The sequence below is a fragment of the Puma concolor genome, chromosome A3 (genome assembly GCF_028749965.1).
Source record: "Puma concolor isolate L17-30 chromosome A3, mPumCon1.1.hap2, whole genome shotgun sequence".
NCBI classification, from domain to species: Eukaryota; Metazoa; Chordata; class Mammalia; order Carnivora; family Felidae; genus Puma; species Puma concolor.
Genome location: NC_141669.1, coordinates 66573049 through 66593684, shown reverse-complemented (window position 1 = coordinate 66593684; position 20636 = coordinate 66573049). Strand labels below are relative to the sequence as shown.

Here is a 20636-nt window from a genome sequence, read left to right as displayed (position 1 = left end):
AAATGAGAAGGCAAGAAAAGAAAGAAAAGGAAACTAAAATGTGCAGGACAAATAGAAGGCAAATAGTAAAATGGTAGTTTAAACCGAATCAAAGCAATTGTTATATTAATATAAGTAGATTAAATGCTCATGTTCATTACAAAGAAAAAAAACCTAAAAATTCTGTTTTAAGAGAAAAAATTTGTTTCCAATTTGAGAGAGAGGGAGAGAGAGAGTGAGTGGGGGAGAGGAGCAGAGGGAGAGAGAGACAGACAGACAGACTATCCCAAGCTGGCTCCATGCCAGCTTGGAACCTGATGTGGGGTTCGATCCCACAACCCTGGGATCATGACCAGAGGTGAAATCAAGAGTTAGACGTTCAACAGACTGAGCCACCCAGATGCCCCAAGAGAAACAATTTAAATATAAGGACACAAGTTAAAGAAAAAAAGATGAAAAAATACTATGCAAACACTAATCAAAAGAAAATTGGCTTTGCAATATCAATATCAGACAAAGCTGACTTTAAGGAAAAAAAAGATTACTAGACAATAAAAAATAATACTATGTAGTGAAAAAAGTTTTAGTTTACCAAGAAAATGTAGAAATTCAGGATAGAAGTGCATTTAATCACAGAGCCTCCATATAGATAAAGCAAAAATAGGTAAAACTAAAGGGAAAATGAATACACACAATTACACTAAGAGATTTTAACATATTTCTCTTAGTAACTAAACAAATAAACATACATTTTCAGAAATGAATAGAAAATATGAATAACACGATTAAAAACTTTGAACTACTTGATATACATAGAAGGCTACACAAAATACATAATCTATTCAAGCACTGAGAGAATGTTAAAAGAAAATGATCATATGCTAACCTTAAGGCAAGTCTAAATACATTTCAAAAATTACAATATGCAGATTTTGTTCCTTCACTACAATGCAAATCTGATAGAAACAACATTGATGACAACAAAACCAGAAAAATCTCCTTCTTTTGGAAAAGAAGACACACACTTCCAAAGATCTCATGGTTTAAAGAAGATAAAATTGAAATTGAAAATTGAAATTTCAAACTGAATGAAAATGAAAATATCACATATGAAATCTTGTGGGCCCTTAAGAAGGCCTATAGCCCCTCCTTCCTTCCTTACATCTCCTTATCTTTTTACCCACTGCACTCAATTTACAAGAGAAGAAAATACAAATAGAATTTGTATCTGAGATGGTCTGTTATAAAGTGAACTTAAGGGTTTTGAAGGGCCACTTAGAGAAGAAGGGAAAAATCTTGACCATGTCTTTCCAAAGGCAGAACTAGAACACAAGGGTAGAAATTCAAGGAAGGCAGATTTTTTAAAAAAATGTTTATTTTTGAGAGAGAGAGAAAGAGGGAGGGGGAGAGAGAGAGCAGGGGAGGGCAGAGAGAGAGACACAGAATCCAAAGCAGGCTCCAGGCTCTGAGCTGTCAGCACAGAGCCTGATCCAGGGCTTGAACCCACGAACACGAGATCATAACCTGAGCCCAAGCCAGACGCTTAACTGACTGAGCCACCCTGGGGCCCCAAGGAAGGCAGATTTTAGTTCAGGGTAAGAAAAAAAAAAAACTATGGTCATTGGACATTTTAATATATTAATAAGTAATGAGGTTCCCGTCCCTGGAAATATGCAAATGATGTAATGTGGATCTCAGTGGTGGTGGGGATTTGACAGGTCATCTGTGTTTAAAAACGATGTGAAGGCACTGCATGAAAATATGGCAGAATGTTAACAATTTCTGAATCTGAATCTGATGGCAGGTGTTGAATGTTCATTGTATCACACATTCAACTTTGAGTTTGAAAATGTTAATCAAAAAATCAAAAAACAGATGCTGCAGGAACCCTAATGTAGAAAGTTGTGAGGGTTCAACAAAATTCAATGTCTATGTGTTCTCTCATTTGACACATGGTGCACGTACATATATCTCTGTAGAGTTGTAATGTTTACTTCTATACTTTCATAATTTATCCCCTACCATCTGAAAACCTTGCTCTATGATAAAGTATAGCAAGGAAAGGTCTCATCTTAAGTGGTTATTTTATTCCTCTTCCTTGAGCAATGTAGGAGTTAAAATCTAGACTTAGTATTTTTTTGTCCTGTATGAATTATTTTTCAGGAAGGAATGCTCTGCAACCTTCATCATATTAAGGCATAAGATTATTCAGTGATCAAAATGTTAAATTTGAACAACTATCAGCTTGTGTCCAAATCTTTCATATACTGTTAAACCAAGTGAGACTTGACTTTTTGGTTTTGTTCCAAATTGATACTACAGTTGCCATTTTCCCCAAGTTATTCATGAATTATCATGCATATTTGAATTTAAGTTGCTGATAAATTGTGTTTGACATACGCAGGATGTGGGATATCCCCTCCTGTCTGTGTTAAAACACGTTCAGTGTTGTGAGGTAACAGCATTCAAGTAACTCCTGAGTATTAGTTCAAGGAGTACCTAAAGGCAATAGGAAACTAAAGAAAATACTGTTCAATAGAACTACTGACCCGGTGAGTGTTTCAATCCTAAAGACTTCTCAAGCTAGCATATTAAATAGTCTTTGGACTTTTAAATGAGTTTGAAGCATTTTACCTTACATTTCCATCAGAGGCAAAATTGTATTTGGACTATGTATTCTCTGTGCTTGCTTCGGCAGCACATATACTAAAATTGGAACAATACAGAGAAGATTAGCATGGTCCCTGCATAAGGATGACACGCAAATTCATGGACTGTATGTTCTGAGATCTGGGAGACAGAGATCTGTTCTGAGAGACGGAGATCTCTTTCAGTTTTAAAAATCCAAAAGTAAAGCCTACTTTACCAAATTCCTGAATGCTGTTGTAAAAAATACTCATTTTCCAACTCTTCTTTCTTCTGCCCTCTCTAACTTAAAATATTGGATCCTGGGAAACCTGAATAACATGCTCTTGCTTTTTGATGAACCATGATCATAGGTCTCTATTTCTTCTTCCCTTCTTTTTCATTTTTCAGCAGTGGATTCTGATCTATAGTATAAAAGGAGCATCTAAAAGTGGACTCATCTTTCAGGATTAAATGGCTCTGTTAGCAGAGTGGGATGAACAGAAAGTGCTCCTCCATGTTTAAATGCACTACTGTGTACCTGTAAAGTTACATACTTTCAGGAATTTAGAGTTGCTTAATGCTTGTTTGGCAGCATAAACTCTGAAAAAAAATCTCATGGGGAAACACGCCCCATACACAGTTTCTATGTCTGTAGAGTACAAAGGGAGATGGACCTTTGCCAGTTATACAGTCGATATGTTAAAGGTAGATGCCAAACTAAGTCAGTCTTTAAGGGAATTTCTTGGCATGAATCAACACAGAAGAAAAAAGAAAGACTGTGTTCTTAGATCTGTTATATATATATATATATATATATATATATATATATATATATACTCAAAATGGTTACTGCATGGAGCACATCCGTAGAGTCTATCATATTCCAAGTTTTCATTTTAGAAGAAAATGGAAAAATTGAACAGTTCATATTGTTAATTTTGAAATTAGCCTGGAATTATTTTTCCCTAGAAATGTAATAATTTGTTTATGGAAACCTCAAAATGAAAATCTTTGGCTTCAGGCATGTATGTGGTTAATGTGGATGATTGTGAGGCTGCCAGATAGGTATAAGGACCTATCAGCCAGGGATCTGTTTCAGGGCTTCCAGAGTTACAACAATCATACTATTTTCTCACTGCACAATATTTTTAAATCGTAGGTTATTATATTTGAGACTTTTTTGGTGCTTGTGCTAGCTTTTTTCTAACCTAATTATACCAAGAATTTATTATACCAAGAATTAGAGTTTATGGGAGGACTTGTTGATCTTTTTAGAAAGTCTGAGAACCCTAGAATAAATTTTTTTTCTTATGGAACTCACTGACAGAATGATATGAAATATGACTGAGACACAAGAGTGGGTAAGATCACAGGTCTTAGCATTGAGTAGGTCTCAGTTCAAATTCAAGAAATACCACATTTTAGGTGTGTATTCAGGGAAAGTTATTTAACCTTTCCAAGTTTCACTGCCACATCTGTCAAGGAGGGATAATACCTATTTCATAATGGTATTGTGAACACCCCCTCTCCTGCAAATGGTACCTGGTTGACACTAAGTGTTCAATAAATTGTATTTAACATTGTGAGATGACTATAAGTCAGTGTATATCAGGTTGGCACCTCTGTTGTCTACAGATGGAAGGAAGCAAAAAACTGCAGAAAGTCAGGGCTTTTAATATAATTTTCTATGCACTTGTCTATAATTACATATCCTATCCTTGTTTCCTTGCTCAGTGTCCTATTTTGAATGTGGTCTGTCATGACTGAAATCCAGTCAGGAGAATGACCACAGCATTGAATGACTTCCCTTCCTTTGGCATAGTCCAGATAAATGGATATGAGAATAGGCAAAATCAGCCTTTCTTAAAGTTTTTCTCATTGGGGAAACTGCACTTAAACAAAGGAGATATGGCAAAACAAAAAGAAATCTAGTATTATTTTGTGATACGAAAGGACAGTTAATTGCTTCACAGCAATGGAGTATTAATGTTTATAAAGGCTACTTAGCAAACATAGCTTTAATTAGAGCTCTAATTAGAACCTATATGTTACTCTGAGAAAGAACTTTTGTGTGAACAAGTTCCAACTATGAAAAAGCTATGAAAATGTAAATTTCAGCAGCAATTTTTATTATATTGGCTAAGAAGAGGATATTATGGTCATCCTCTTTCAAGACAGTGCTGAAGTTACAAATCAGAACCAAAGAACAGATGGGGAATATTTTCAAGTGTAGTGGAAACAACTGCATGTAAAGTCAGGACAAGTATTTCTGGTTGTTTATTCATAAGGACAAGGCTCAGAGTTAGACTCTAAGATGAAAACATTGACATCTGACTTTTCACATGAGGAGTCTCCACAAAACATAATGGTGATCTGAATAATTTGCAGTTGATGAAGCATCCATTCAATCACATCATACAGGAAAGTTTGATTTTGAGCCATTTGTTGTTGTTGTTGTTGTTGTTGTTGTAAATGCAATGCTAGTAATATGGTAAGACCGTGGCATATTAAAAATAGTCTTTAGGAAGATTAATTTTGGTTTCCTTCAAACACTAAATGACCTCTTCCCAATGCTTTCATTATAGTCGTAGGTAAATTATGTATGTGGATATGACAGACTCTTGTTTCGATATCAAGGGTTTAACTGAGAAAATTAACAGGAAAAAAATGAAAGAATTTCAAGCTTGAAGAAAAACACTGTGCATATGGTTATAGTGTGACAAACTGGCAGGTGGCTACGCTGACTTCTTTCCGTCATCTTCTTATACTGTCTTTCTCTATCTTCCACCTCTAACTCCTTCTTGCTCTTTAAACATTCAATTTTGTATTTGCCTTTTCTCAATTTCACCCTGATCAGTCAGACCATTCTTTTTAAGTTTATTTATTTTGAGAGAGAGAGAGAGAGAGAGAGAGAGAGAGAGAGAGAGGGAGCAGGGGGGGAGCAGAGAGAGAGGGAGGGAGAGAGAGAATCCCAGGTAGTCTCTGCACTGTCAGCACAGAGCCTGACAAGGGGCTCAAACCCACAACTGTGAGATAATGACCTAAGCCGAAATCAAGAGCTGATGCTTAACCAACTGAGACACCAGGTGCCGCAACAGACTATTCTTTTAACTTGAGAGCTCTGACTGCTGTCACATCCAAACTAGTGTTAGGACATCTCTTCCTGGTTTGTAGGCCTTGGGCACTGCTGCTTCACCAATGGTTTGGGAGGGCTGTTTTCCTGGCCCAGCGCTGTGACCCTCCAGTGCACCAATTGGGAGCTCAGCAGGGTGCCCCTGCCATCTTTATCTCCTCAGTGAAGGTGGGCTGCTGTCCAGGCCCCCAGAACTCCAACACCTGCAACTAGTCTCATCATTACTCATGTAGATGTTGATAAAATGCAGAAGGTCCTGTATGATTAGCTTGTACCTCACTGCAACATAACAGGTGGTTTAATATAAAAACAAGTCTTTTCCTTAAATTCCAACTTATCAATGCATTCTTATATGATCATCAGCCAGGCTACATACTGCCATGTGTAAGACACATGTTGCCATCTGTCTGACTTTGCCCCCCATGAGCCTCTCCCCAGCCCCTGTACTTTAATAGGATAGATTTCTTTTCAAGGTCCAGCTCGTGCCCACCTTCTTTATGCTTCTTTTCCCAGATTACTTTGGGTCAATGTAAGATCACTACAGAAAGCAGCTTGTCCAGTTGACTTTGGGACAGCTGTATCCTCGTTAAGAAAGAACAGCAGCAGCAAACTTGCTATCTCTAGAAAGTCAACTGCTTTGAGAGGTCTTAAATAGTCGCTCCCAACCTCCTCCTTAACCAGAGCCTTCTTAAGGGTAAAAGCATGCCCCTTTGTCTGGTTCAGGGTCCTAAACAAGTTGTGCTCTGACTACCGAATGCTGGCATTCTTTATTAGGAAACCAGCTGCTGGATAACCCGAGGTACACATCAGTGGCCCATATAAATTTTATGGCCCCAATTTGTTGAAGGTACCAACTGAGCTTTCCATTGGATTTGATGCATAAATTCTAGCACCGTTATATTACAACATGGCAAAACACAATAAATAACACTCAATGCTTCCATAGTATTTATACAATTGTTACGACATTATTTTTTTCTTTTACAAGACTAAGGGATTCCCTGCCAAATAAGGTGAATGTATAGAACTTCTTGTAGCTTGAAAGGCTGAGTTAAATTTTACTTTCAAATTAGTCTTCCAATAAGTTTTAGTACAAGCTTTAAGATGGAATAAATCCCAAGTAGTAAAAATCCTTTACGAGTTACAGTTATATTCTGGATGGATAAAATCATAATGGCCTGGAACAACGCACTAACTGCTGAGTGGATTTTTAATGCTGATGTTTTTAGCTGTTTCTTGAGCTATTTTCCCTATTGCATTGCATTTCATTAAAAATTTGAGCTGTGCTATTTTTAGAATGAAATCCATACTTAATTTGCCCTTATAGCACTGTTATAAATCGAGACTAGAACCATTCCTGATTACTTACAATGAAATTATCTGAGTCAACAAAGTTAGGATTCAGAAATGTTTTAAAAGTAAATGATGTGTTTATCTCCTCTGTGAGCGAAGCAAGCAGACTTCCTTTGGGTTTGCAGTAGTCCCATATTTGTACAGGACATCTTTCACTTGGTGCAGAGGAAAACTCACTATGTCCTTTTCCACCATCTTCAGGATGAAATTTAAACTTTTTAATGTGCTGTGCAAGGCCCTTCATGATTTGATCCTTACCTACAGTCATGTGCTGCACACTGAATCATACAGAACACCTGTCCCCTTCTTTTGTGTTTTACTTCTGACCTTAGCAAGTGCTCTTCCCTCTGCATGGAACATTCTTTCTCCTTTCCCCCCTTCTCTTTCTCCAAATTGTTAAAGGCTAATGCCCACAACTTCCTTAGACTGAAGCCTGATGTCACCTTCTCTGGGAAGTCTTTAAAATGCGACTCAAAATGCCACGTTGTCAATGCTGTCCACTTCCTCATAGATGGTGAAATTTGAGGGTGGGCAGGCAATATAAGCTTTTATCTTTGTATTCTCAGCATCTTTGTATTATGTGCTCTGCACACAATAGTTACTCAACTCAAGCTTGTTGAATCATCTTACAGTTATAGGATAGTGAGTCTGTGGTCTTGTGCTATCTCCCAAACTGTAATTATCAAAGCAAATGTTAAAACTTTCTTTCCCCATATTATTCCCAAATCAAATGTAAAAGAATAAAGTAAATCTAGACAACTAATACATAATCTCCAGAAGACACCACTCTTGTAAAGGAGAAGCACAGGCGTGACTATTGCTTATGAAGTGTTTTAGAATGGAAGCTTAAACAGATCAATAAACAGACAAAATAGGTGTTTTACCTTTGCAAAGTTCTAGCTGTTGGGTAGGTCTTAAACACACACATGCGTGCGCGCACACACACACCCACACACTATCACGACTTAGTGAAGGGAGATCTAAATCTAGTTAAGACTCCTTTGGATTATTTCATAAGGTAAACTATATAGTCTTATGTTCTTAAGTTCTTGCTTTATTAGCTTAGCAGTCCAGCCTTACTCCCACTCTCAAACAGCCCCTTCTTTTTTTGTATTCCATTTAAATTCTTATTTTTAATGAAGATAATTTTTAACTAGGAAATGCATTTCCCCTAGCCATACCAGGAGAACTTTTGCTCTCCTCTGTATATAACCAGATTATTTCTTGGTTCATGCTTACATGCAAAATGGATGATAGGGGGCATATAGAGGAAAGTGGGCCTATGGATAATTACCTCTTGCCATAATTTCCTGTAATTGCGAAAACCTTGTTATAATCAGAGCATGACTCTGCTTAGGTTATGTTCATTGCATTTCACAGCATCACAGCCTTAACCATATTAGAAATAAGAGAGTACTATTAAAGGTCTATGTTCAGACATAGTTTATGGTTAGAGACTTACTCTGTATTCCTTCAGCCATATATTATGACTAATGAACATTCTACAGTTTAATGGATGTGAACATGAGGTCGAAAGGCTGATTGTTCAGGAGATCATTTAAGGGCTTGTTTAGCTTCTAACTGGTTATTTCATGGGGTGTAAGAGCTGAAATTATACCAAAATATTATTAATTTACAATTTGATGTTTACCTTTGTAATACTTATGAATAAATATGTTGCCAAACAATATTATAAACAATTTACCCTACTTAGTTAGAGTCATCTTTGACTCAAGATTTGAGTCATCACTTACATGCAAAAATAATGAATGTGTCTGTTAGAAATAGTTTTAAACAAATTACTGTGATCCTGAAAATAGTCCTTGTGGATCAAACTCTTTTTATGTTTCGTATTAGCATTGTTATTATATGTACAGTACTTGAAAATTAATGCAATTCTTTTTTGAGGAACTCACTCACTTTACAAGAAGTCAGATCCATCCCAGTCCTATTAAGATGATTTAACGTATTTAACCATATGTGTATATTTATTTTTCCTCCTCATCCTACAACTGTCTGGAGGCAGTGTTTTCATTATGTCATTCTTTGCTCAAAATCTTTTACTAGTTACGACATTACTAAATCTGAATGGCTTAACCAAGAATTCAGGGTTCATATAAACTGTCCTCCAATGATTCAGTGACTTTTCCTATCTTGTTTCCTGTAGCCCCCACAATAGCCCCCCTTTCCCTCACCCCAAACAGTGACATGATATTGTCACCATTATTCTGTATACAGGACATCCACCCAGCAAAGCCTGCCCCTTCTCTTCTCGGGATTATTTATATCCAGTTCATCCTTCATGACTCCGATTACATCCACTACCTCCAAAAAGCCCGTATGGCCTCTGTTTGCAGCAACCAATTCCTCCTCTGGACTCTACCACTGCTTTTACCATTGACTACATGGGGAATGAGGCTCTCAACTAATGTTTTGTTGACCTGAATTGTTAAGCTGAATTATTTGTGTCATCTAATTTTTTAAAAATCGGACCTTACTTTACCTCTTCAGCTAGCCTGAAAAGTCCTTGCAAGTAAGGTGGTATGTTAGGCATCTAGTACAGTTTGAATACATATAAACTGAACACATCGATACATGATTTGGAGAATAAACGACTAAAAGCTGAACAAATGAATGCATGCATGGTGCATATTTCAGGGTGTACATGAGAAAATATATTCTAAATTTACATTAACAATTTGGGGTCTAGCCAGGTAAAGGTGGAGTTCTTTAAAGCCAAGGCTCATGATATTTAAATTATCCTTTTATGCCTACAGGGTAAAAAGTAGTGGATCCAGCAAGAATGGCTAGAAACAGACTTTTTTAGTTCCATAATCACTCAGTTGAGAATTTAAGATTGTGTTTGGGAATTTAAGATCAGCATGAAGTTATGGCGACAACCTGGCCACAAAATGTCTCCTTTTCCTTCCATCCAAGGAGGGAATGTGACCTCATTCTCTGAGAAGAGATTCTCCTCCAAAGCACTCAAGGACTATCTCTCTGAAAAATTAAATGAAATGCAAAATGGGGGCAGGACAGAACCAATCTTACTCAGAGAGCATGCATGAGTTCTGGGGTGGGGGAAGTCATTGTTGAGTTTTATAATTTTTTTTCTTTTAAATCTTTGCAAAAAGAAATCAACTCTGGTTTCAGTTTAATTTAAAAAAAAAAAAAAAAAAAACCTACATGACCACTTCTTCAAATTTGTTCCAGATGGATTTAGTCATAGAATGATTGATTATCCACTCAATGTGAGCTATGTGGTTAAGCTCAGAAACCTACAACAAACTGGTTTGGAGCTATGTTTCATGGTAAATGGCAGAAAGGATAATCCTTAAGCTGTCATTTTAGAGTTAGTGATGAGGAAAGAGGAATTTAGTAGGCTACTTATGTCAAGAGAATGTATTAGCAAATGGATGGCTGAATATGAGGAAATCTTATGAGCATAATACTTTTTTTCTCCTTTCTGGATTTCACAGTAAAGGGAACCACATCTGACTGGGAGCCCCCTTGAAGACTGCCCAAGCTCTCACTGACTGCTTCATGAACCAGACCCACTTCCCCAGGATGCTTCAGGCCTGAGGCCAGAGGTTGGCCTCTAACTGGTTTCCTAGTACCTAGGATATCCTAGTACCTAGGATTGTACTCTATCTAGTACCTACTCAACAGGCCCAAAGAGATTTTTATTATTGGCATCAGAGACACCTGGGAAAATCTGGAAACTAATTCTGGGGAAAGTGAACCAAAGAGAAAAGGTACTGAACTCCACACAGAGCTGTTTAATGCACTTTAAAAAGCAATTTAACAACATTTGGTTCATATTCATTTTAAGAAAAAATAAAACACTTCCTTTGGATTTTAATTACTCCTTTTAATAGCCGTATTAGCCTTTTATCTATCCTTTCCATCTGGCTAATTCACAATTTAGCTACTAGAACATTCTCTTAAGAGAGTTTGGATGTGGCTGGTGGCTTTTGACCCATGTCACCATCTGATTTTACAATTTCCTCTGTACATTGTTCCATTTTTTGGTTTCCACCTTCATTGATTTTTCTGTTTTTGCTTATGTATCTTTTCCCTTTTTTTTCCTTCAGAGTGCACTTCATTATTGTCTTCTTATTGAAAAACAAGCCACTATCCTGCCTCCTTATCAAGATACCTACTCCTTAGAATCCCAAGAAAGTCCATGTTACATTTTATGGCTTCTGAATTTTTAAATCTTACATAACCTATTTACTGTAACCTTAGGTTATATTTCCCATGTCTCCTAGTACACTTTTGAGGCAAAAGGTATAAACATGTTTAAACATGGTTAAACAGAGATTTCTATGGGAGAGATGGAGAACATTTTCCACAATTCCCTACCAAACACACAAATATCACAGATGTCTAGGACAAAAGTTAACATGAAGCAAAAAGGATGTTTATTAAATTTATTTTAGGTAACAGGCATGTAGACTTATGCTAATCTGCAAGAATAAAGGTAGTTCTTGTGTTTGCTCACAAAGTTTTTGTTTCAAGGCTATTGTTTATTTGTAGAATAGATTAAAGGAGATTTTAATTACAAAGTTTTCAAATCAAGGGATATGGTCATAATTAGTTAGGAGTAGTTTTGGGCAGGATTGGTAGGATTTTAGAAATTACAAGTCCATGAAGGAGAGAAAGTTCCATTCATTCAAAAGGAGCTGTCAGAAGAGTGAGGTTCTTATGGATAGTACTTTGCCTATTTCTTTTTTTTTTTTTAATTTTTTTTTTCAATGTTTATTTATTTTTGGGACAGAGAGAGACAGAGCATGAACGGGGGAGGGGCAGACAGAGAGGGAGACACAGAATCAGAAACAGGCTCCAGGCTCTGAGCCATCAGCCCAGAGCCCGACGCGGGGCTCGAACTCACAGACCGCGAGATCGTGACCTGGCTGAAGTCGGACGCTTAACCGACTGCGCCACCCAGGCGCCCCTTCTTTGCCTATTTCAACCACACCTATCAGACTCTATATCTGAATGAGTCATACAGTCTCTTGCACTGCTGTGGAGGTGGGTGCATTTTGCTTTTTAATTCATATTTTGCTTTTTGAAACTATTCATAATTCTAGATGTAACTCTAAAGGTTTGGCTGGAATCAATGAGGGGGGAATTTTAATTACACATTGTGGTAGGCAGCTAGTGACATGGCTCCCAATGAGTCCAGACTTCTGGCATTTATGCCGTTGAAAGTGGACTGGATCTTGTGACTGGTTTCTAGTGAACAGAACATGGCAAAAGTGATGGGTTGTCACTTCCATGATTAAGTTACAAAAGCCTGTGACTTCAGTCTTAGTAGCATTCTCTCTCTTGCTGGCACTTTCTCTTGCCCCCTCACTTGCTTACTCTGATAAAGAAGGCTGCAATGTTGTAAGATGCTCTATGGAGAGGCACATGCAGCAAAGAGTTGAAGGAGGAAGATCCCATGAGGAATAGAGGCAGGAAATGAATCCTGCCAACAACCACTGGGGAAGGAGCTAGGGGGAGGGTCTTTCCTAGTCAAATCTAGAGATGGCTGTAGCTTAGTGAAAGACCCAAAGCCAGGGGATCCAGCTAAGCCACACCTCAATTCCTGACCCAGGAAAAATGTGAGATAGTAAGTGTTGTTGAAACCATTAAGTTTTAGGGTTATTTGTTATCTGGCAACAGATAACTAGGGCATAGATTTCCTTATGGTTTCTGTGTGATGGATAATAAAACATAAGCTGAGTAAGGACTAGTTATTTTGGTTGTAAACCTGGTTTGAGTCTGAGGCTAAAAACAATCCAAAAATGTGAAATGAACAGATTGTTCTTTGCTGAAAGGTACTTAGGAAGGCAGGAAATCTTAATTCAAAATCAAGAAGATAATACAGAGCCTTTAACATTTAGCGTTGGCACCTTTACATTTTAAAGTAGTTTATATTAATACATGCAAAAAGTATATTTACTGTGCACCAAAGTAAAAACAACTCCTTTCTATGCTAGAATTGAAATGGGAGTCCTGGGCTGTGCCATGAACCACAATAATTACCCCTGTCAGTGCCTGGTGAAAAGACTGCAGTGATCTAGCTTTTAAAGCTTCAGTGATTTGGTCCTGACTTTTAACAAACAACCAGTACAAGGTGTGAACTGTTTTGTCAATAAAGCTTCACGTCATTACAACTGTCTGGCTTTTTGTTTCTGAGTCATTAATGCTATTATAGTCACAGAAGGCACCTGCATTCTTCCCTGGGCATATTTTAACTTGCTCCGGTATGTTTTCCTGATAAAAATACCATCTGAAAGGCAAAGAAGAACTCCTATCAATAGAACCACTTGACATACCAGGCATGTATCAATCAAGAGCCATATAGCTACCACCCTTGTAAAGCTTATAACCTAGACAAAGTGCATTCTCTTTACCTCTCTCTTACTTTCTCTCATTTTTAAAAATTATTTTCAATAAGAGCTGGAAAGGACAACTCTTTTAACTTTAACATCTGAGAAGACTGAGGCCCAGAGAGGTTAACTGGTTTAACACAGTCTGAGTCACTTAGGGGAAGACCCAGATGGGAACCTTTGTCTTTTGCTGAGTTTCATGGGATTTCTGCCACTCTTGGCTGCCAAAGACTACTTTCTGGGATCCTCCTGAGCATTCAAGCATAAAAACATTCTACTGCAGGAGAAAATTCTATTAATTAGTAAGCAAAGAAAATATCTATGTATTACAGCTGTAGCTGTTACAATGGAATTTGCATCTGAGAAACTGAGTACTAACCAGAGGAGAAAAATATCTTTCTGAAAACAAAAAACAACTCACCACATGCAAATTATCCACATTATACCACATTTTGCTAAAGGCAGCAAGTAGAGGATGAAGAATCACTAGATATATCTGCTTCCTGGTGGGAAGCACAAATTGTCAACTACTGGAAGACACGCTCTGTTATATATCAACAAAATCTGGGGACTTTGTAGAAATGTGAGATCTCGGGTCTCATCCTAGACCTACTGAATCAGTATCTTCATTTTAATAGGATTTCCAGGTAATTCATATTTCATTACAATTTGAGAAGCACTGGTCTATCACACATAGCATATAGAAGATTCTCAAAAAACATTAGACAATTGAATTCCAAATTTAAAACTCCCCTAGCAAATTTTATAAAAAAACAAAAAAACAGTAAACCTGATTTATTCAGGGCCATCTTTCCTTTTTTCCTTCATCAGTTTCTTCTTTGAGGAAAATATGCATTTATATGTATGAACATAAGTGGGAAGTTGGTAACTGTAATACTATTTTATGAGATACTTCAGTAGAACCTATTTTTGATTAGTATAGTCTACACTTGCTCATTGTCTTTAATGTTCCTATCTTGCTCTCCTTTCTCTCTCTTTCTCTCTCTACATCTCTCTTCCAGATGTAGATGTTCCATTCTACATCTCCCTTATTTTTTTTTCCCTGCCCCTCAGTCTTCTTACAGCTTCTCCTGTCATCCAGGGTAACAGGAGACTCCTGGAAGAGAAGGATATGACTCACCTGTTTGCTCTATCTTGCTTTTTCTCTCCACCAACGTGTGACTATGGTCCTGGCCTCTACCTGAACAGGTGTTCATTGCAGGTTTTGCTTTTTTCCTAGATGAGTGATTTTCATACTGATAAGTGGTGATGGTAGGTGGTGTTGGGGGAGAGTGTCATTGTTAGTTGAGTCACTTAGCAGAGGAGCCAGAGAAGTCCTATAACAGGTATCGCCATTTCATCCCAATAATATTTGGTATATACATTTAAAATCAATCAAAGAGAAAGCAATACTTCAGTCATGAATTATTGGCAACTGATTTACTCAGTTGTGAACTTTGTGGATAAGAGGTTCCCCTAACTGTAACAAAGAAAAGAAATTATTTCTTCTTGAAGGGAAAGTGGTGTTTTTTTTCCTGCTGGGTAGTAGAATTTACATACCAGTGATGTGTCATCTGTTAGAATAATTTGTAAATGTAGCTCTCCAAATCAAGTGCAAAGATGTGGTCTGAACTTGAATCTACACGGATTCTTCTTTTTCTAACCTGAGATCTACCGTGAGTAACAGGCAGGCCCTTTGCTAGCAGGTAGTTTTACCCACTTAACAGGACCTTTATTTGATTTTTTAAGCTTGAGAAAATTCAAAACACTACTCATACTTAATCAAATAATTCATGTACTCTTCCTTTTAGAGGTCTTCCTTATTTTCTTGTGTCTCTATAAACTGTTCCCTATTTAATATTAGACCAGAAAGTGTATTTTTTCAAAGAAAAATACAGGTAAAAGCACTTTGTAATAGATTCACACTTTTGGTAATGTGTAGTTCTGCCTACTCCTGATATAACCAGAGTTTCCAATAATTCTTTAAAACTTTCTATTAGAACCCTAATATTGTTTGTGGCCAGGTTTTTACAATGACAACTAAATAGGTCAAGATCTTCTAATAGAGCGATATTCTGATGGTCTATTTGGGGTATTAACCATCTGTGACAGCTTGGTTTATTGGAAACTATGGCTCTGGTATGGTTACACAATCTATTTTTCTGCTTAAATTGAAAAATCAATGAGAAGATTTTTTAGTTTACTTAGAGTTGAACTCTAATTTACAATGGTTTTGTTATTTAACTTTTTTTATTGAATGAGGTAGTCGCCAAATAATCTTTCCTGCTATTTCAGAACTGTCATTAGCTGTGAAAATCGCACGATGATTAAGTTTCCTTCTTTCATTTAGCTTCTTTTTTTTATCATTAACTATTTATTTATTTATTTTTTCAATCACTAAAGAAGGGAGGTCATGCAATTGAAGTTCAGAACAAAGCCCTGCATCTTTACCAGCTTGTGTGGGAGGATTCCCCCTCCCCCACTCTGGCTACCTCCCTGGATTAGGGTTCTTCTGATATGCCAGGTCATGAACTATTTTTACAAAAAGGGCCCACAGCTTTTACTGGGAAGTTTACTTAATCATGAATTACTGGAATTTTCTGGTTTGCTTGTTGAGTGGAGTTTTATTCCAGGCTACCTCCTGACCACATAATTTGCCAAAGTCTGAAGAATAAAAGGGCTTGGGGATTAAGTGTCAGGTCCAGATAAGTGATTTTTTAATCCATTCTATGATGGTCTACATAAAAAGTTTATTTTGTTAAAAATTCAGTTGCCCATCATAAAAGGCGGGTCAGGATGGAATCCCAGTAAATCTGTGAGAAAGATTAGTAAAGAAATGTGCAGGATGGCCAGGACGCTTCAGAAGTGTAAGAGAGCAGGGCCTTTGAGGCTAACTGTAGTGATTTCACTTCTATTTTGTTGACCCTGACTCTACTCCATCTAACGTAATTACTTGTTGATTAAATAATTCAGTAGCTGTCCAAGGTGCCCTGTTTTCCTGTGGTAGGTAAACACATGAATTTAGAAAGCAGTTTCCAGGTTTGATTTTATAGAAATAATGAGCGAGTAAATGAATCATTTTAGAAGCTTTATCAGCTTTGATCAGCTTAATTTTGATATGAAATTTCCTACCAAAATGATGGTACATCATATATGGCTGTTCATGTGCCCATAAATGGCTGTGGTGTGCATATACTTGTGTGTGTGTGTGCATATACATGTGTGAGCTGGAATAAATGCAATCTAGGCAAGAAAGGGGGCACTGGGCCTGCATAGGCAGATTTCTAGGGTGTCTTTTAACAATGTCTTCTAGAATGTCCTTCTTTTTAAAGATGAGGTGTCTTCTGATATCACAAACTGCTCAGGAAAGAACATGGCTAAGTAGAGAAAACCGTCTTACACAAAAATCTCTCTTCAGCATTCAAATTATGAAAAAGCAGTGACTAGAAAAAAATTCATTGGTGGATTTAGTAAAGTTAAATGATGCCAGATACCTAAATTGCTCCTATATTTTAGGAGAATAACTAGAGTTGAACTAATTCTCTAAGAAGACTCTTCAACAACAGTTTGAAGGTTCAACAGCAGACTCTGAGAAACAGACATACTGCTCTTCATAATTTTGGTAAATTAAAAATACTGAGATATTTAAGTTTTTTACTAAATAGTAAAAAATTCAGCCACAATTTAAAGGCATACTCATTTGTGAATATATGTATGACAAGAGAGCTTTGCTGCAAAATATTTCACAAGTGAAATTAACTAATCAGCACTGAACAAAAAATCTTTGAATCCAGATTGTGATAGACCTGGTCTCCAGTGAGGACACAGAATACAGCCCCTTGAGATGTTTCTCATTCTCGATCATGTTCTACACCTCTACTCAAGGGAGTAGGATTAGATTCCTTGCAGCACACCTAGCTGTTTAGGGTGCAAGGCTTATTTCATTATCATGTATCCCATCATGATTCTTGTTTTACTTGGAAATATATAGAAGCCATACACTCTGCTTTTATGCATGTCTCTGGTTCACACTCTTATTTCATCTACAGTTCAAGTATAAGCTATTCATAAGTTCCCAAGAGGCTCTCCATAAACTGGGTTCTTTCTTCCTGGGTCCTTGGGATCCATGGCTTTTCTTCTCACCTCTTAAGCAAATCAGCTCTTCCTACCTTGGGGCCAGCTCAGAACTACACGTCTTTAAGTCACCTATACCCAACTAAGTGACTTTCCTGGATTCTACCCTTCAGCACTTGAACAAAATTGACTTAAAAAAAGATAATTTCTGGGGCACCTGGGTGGCTCAGTCGTTTAAGCATCTGACTTCAGCTCAGGTCATGATCTTGCGGTTAGTGGGTTCAAGCTCTACATCAGGCTCTGTGCTGACAACTCAGAGCCTGGAGCCTGCTTCAGATTCTGTGTCTCCCTCTCTCTCTGCTCCTCTCTACACTCATGCTCTCTCTCTCTCTCTTTCTCTCTCAAAAAAAAAAAAAAAAAAAAACATTGAAAAACAAAAAAAGGATTTCTGGCTGGCAGTTGAGGAAAACAACCAAGATGGATTTCTCTGATCCTTTTTTCTTACCCTTGTTTTAGAGAGCTTTATCAAGTGCCTTGAGTTTGTTCACAGTATCAGAGAGTTTACCTATTTTCTAGCCTTATGATTATATCACTTCAAATATTACAAATAATATTTCCCCCAAACAACTGTATTTTCACTATTCACCATTAGATTTCTGAGGAATTATACATATGATACAAAGATGCATTCACTAGTTAAATGACTTGCCAGAAAGCAAAAAACAATTTTTTTTTTTTTGGTATATCCAATTACTGGTCTTGCTCTAGGAATAATAGAAACCTGTTTATTCACCAATGTTTATTGAAAACCTGACAATCCAGGATATAAAGAATAGACTTTATAGCTCCTTTCAAGTGGCTTAAGCTTAAAATGGGAACAAGATATCTAAGCCCTCCATTACTAATGAGAAATTTGATAAAATACATAGTTGGGAAATATACCTCATATACATATGGTACTTAATAGTTCATTTACAAGGATGGTTTTAGAACTCAGAGTAAACCATAAGCCTGAGCTCCCTGATGGTTAGAAACCATTAATTTATTCAATTAAACACACACACACACACACACACACACACACACACACACAAAGCATTTGCTTAGTGTCTATTCAAAATAAGTAAAACAGGACATAGTTCGCGATGATATTTAGGCAGAGCTGGAGGAACCTACTAGTATTTTGTTGGGGAGAGATGGAAGCAGTCACAGATGTTTGCTGTGCTGTGGCTCAGTATCATGAGTATTTTCTGATTGGGTTTTCCTCCCCTCCACCTCCCACCCCTTTCCTCATTAACGTTCCCATCTGCAGCACTGTGTTTCTGGAGGACTCCCCTGGGAAACCATTCTAAGGTAGAAGGAACATGGACACAATGCTGATTCTTACCAGTTCCGCTTGACTACATGATGGTTACTTCCTCTACTGTTTGGATTTTAATTTCCACTTTATACCTCTCAACTTCCCCTCATCATTCCTTTCGAAATGGTCCATTTGAGGGAGGAACCAGACTTTTGTTCTTGACCAAATTTCTAGGGACATGTTTTCTTTTTATGTCCAAATATGGATTTTAGTAACTTGGAAGGATGCCTAAAGCACACACTAGTTTTACTTCTGCTTGTGGCAGTTTGTTATGCACTTCTTGTGATGTCCCATGTGTTACTTGGCTGGGCTGTTGTTGGTTTCTTTTATTGCTTTTTTATTTTAATTTCTTGAAAAAAATTTTTAATGTTTATTTATTTTTGAGAGAGACACAGAGTGCAAGCAGGGGAAAGACAGAGAGAGAGGGAGACACTGGATCAGAAGCAGGCTCCAGGCTCTAAGTTGTCAGCACAGAGCTGGACGCAGGGGTTGAACTCACAAACCATGAGATCATGACCTACATTGAAGTCGGACGCTTAACTGACTGAACCACCCAGGTGACGCTTAACTGACTGAACCACCCAGGTGCCCCTCTTTTGTTACTTTTTGGTAACTGAGGGGTTGATGATGCCAAGTTCCCCAAGGACAATTACCACTCATTCCATCCACTCCAATTCTATCAAAGTGCCTCGCAACAGAGAGTGGTTCTCAAACTTGATTGAATTTACTGAACATGAACTGAATGGGTTTATGTTCTGTTTGATCAGTTTCACTTGTGGTATTGCCTGGTTACCCTTGACTAGTACAGGTGCACAGTTATTTGAAAAGTAGTTCAAGTTTTAGAAATTGATTTTGCCCAAATCTCAAGTTTTTTAGTCTATTTAGTACACATTTACATAACATTGATTCACTGTCTCTCCCTCCTTTGAATCTGTGGTCATATGAAATTGACAGCAATAAGCTATCCATGCTGCTGCCAGTATCTTGCTACTCAGCCTTCTTTTCATGTCATTTCTTCACTTCATCTTTATTAAATGTTTACAAATCATTTAGGTTCAAGCTACAAGACCGAAATTGTGGCTAAATGCTTGCAATGACAGCTGTAGTTTTCTGCCAGTATTTGAATGCAGTTTTCTTGATCAGTTTTGTTTTTGAGTGTGCAATTTGCAGTTACCTCCTGGAAAAAGAAGCATGCTAATGGATTTCAGATGTGGCATGAATTACTTATTTGTACATTCGTGCAAAATCAAACACATTTGGGACAAATTTTGTTTACTCGTTGGTTTCAAAGAATAGAATTGTGCCAGTAATTCAGCAAGTGCAAAGGCAATCCTTACAAATGGGGCAACTTGTTGATTTCAGAGAATACAGTTTGAGACTTTCTGCTGGAGAAAGAAAGAATGAGCCAGTACCAGTGCACATTCCTGAAGTTACCGAAGCTTGCAATTCTACTCTAATCTGCTTCTTTTTGCGGCTATGGGGAGAGGGAAATTCATTCCACAGATTAAGTGTTAACTAGTTTTAACAAGAATCTCATCTTTGATGAGAAGTAAATCTTTGATCAAGTTTGAATTGAACAGAGACACTATGTGAATATTCTTCTATTATCTGGTGATAGACAGAGAATCTACATAGAATGAGATGTCAGCTGGGCCTCTGTTATTGGAAGGATCTCCTATCACTTTGGTGAAATGAAAGATGCTTTTAAAGCCAAAGTCAGAGTCAACCT

At 37.3% G+C, this 20636-nt stretch overlaps 1 protein-coding gene, 1 long non-coding RNA gene and 1 other non-coding gene across 4 annotated transcripts in view; 1 reads left to right on the top strand and 2 right to left on the bottom strand.

Annotated features, from left to right (window-relative positions):
* EFEMP1 (EGF-like fibulin extracellular matrix protein 1) overlaps positions 1 to 20636 on the bottom strand; it is a 60556-nt gene that overhangs the window by 26340 nt on the left and 13580 nt on the right. The window lies entirely within an intron of this gene.
* Positions 2662 to 2764, top strand: LOC112869783 (U6 spliceosomal RNA). Its single transcript, XR_003224429.2, has one exon. It is a non-coding gene; the product is annotated as a U6 spliceosomal RNA (small nuclear RNA).
* Positions 11495 to 19461, bottom strand: LOC147582517 (uncharacterized). The gene is made up of 2 exons (XR_015249216.1): positions 12060 to 19461; positions 11495 to 11816 (listed from the first exon to the last, which is right to left on the bottom strand). It is a non-coding gene; the product is annotated as an uncharacterized LOC147582517 (long non-coding RNA).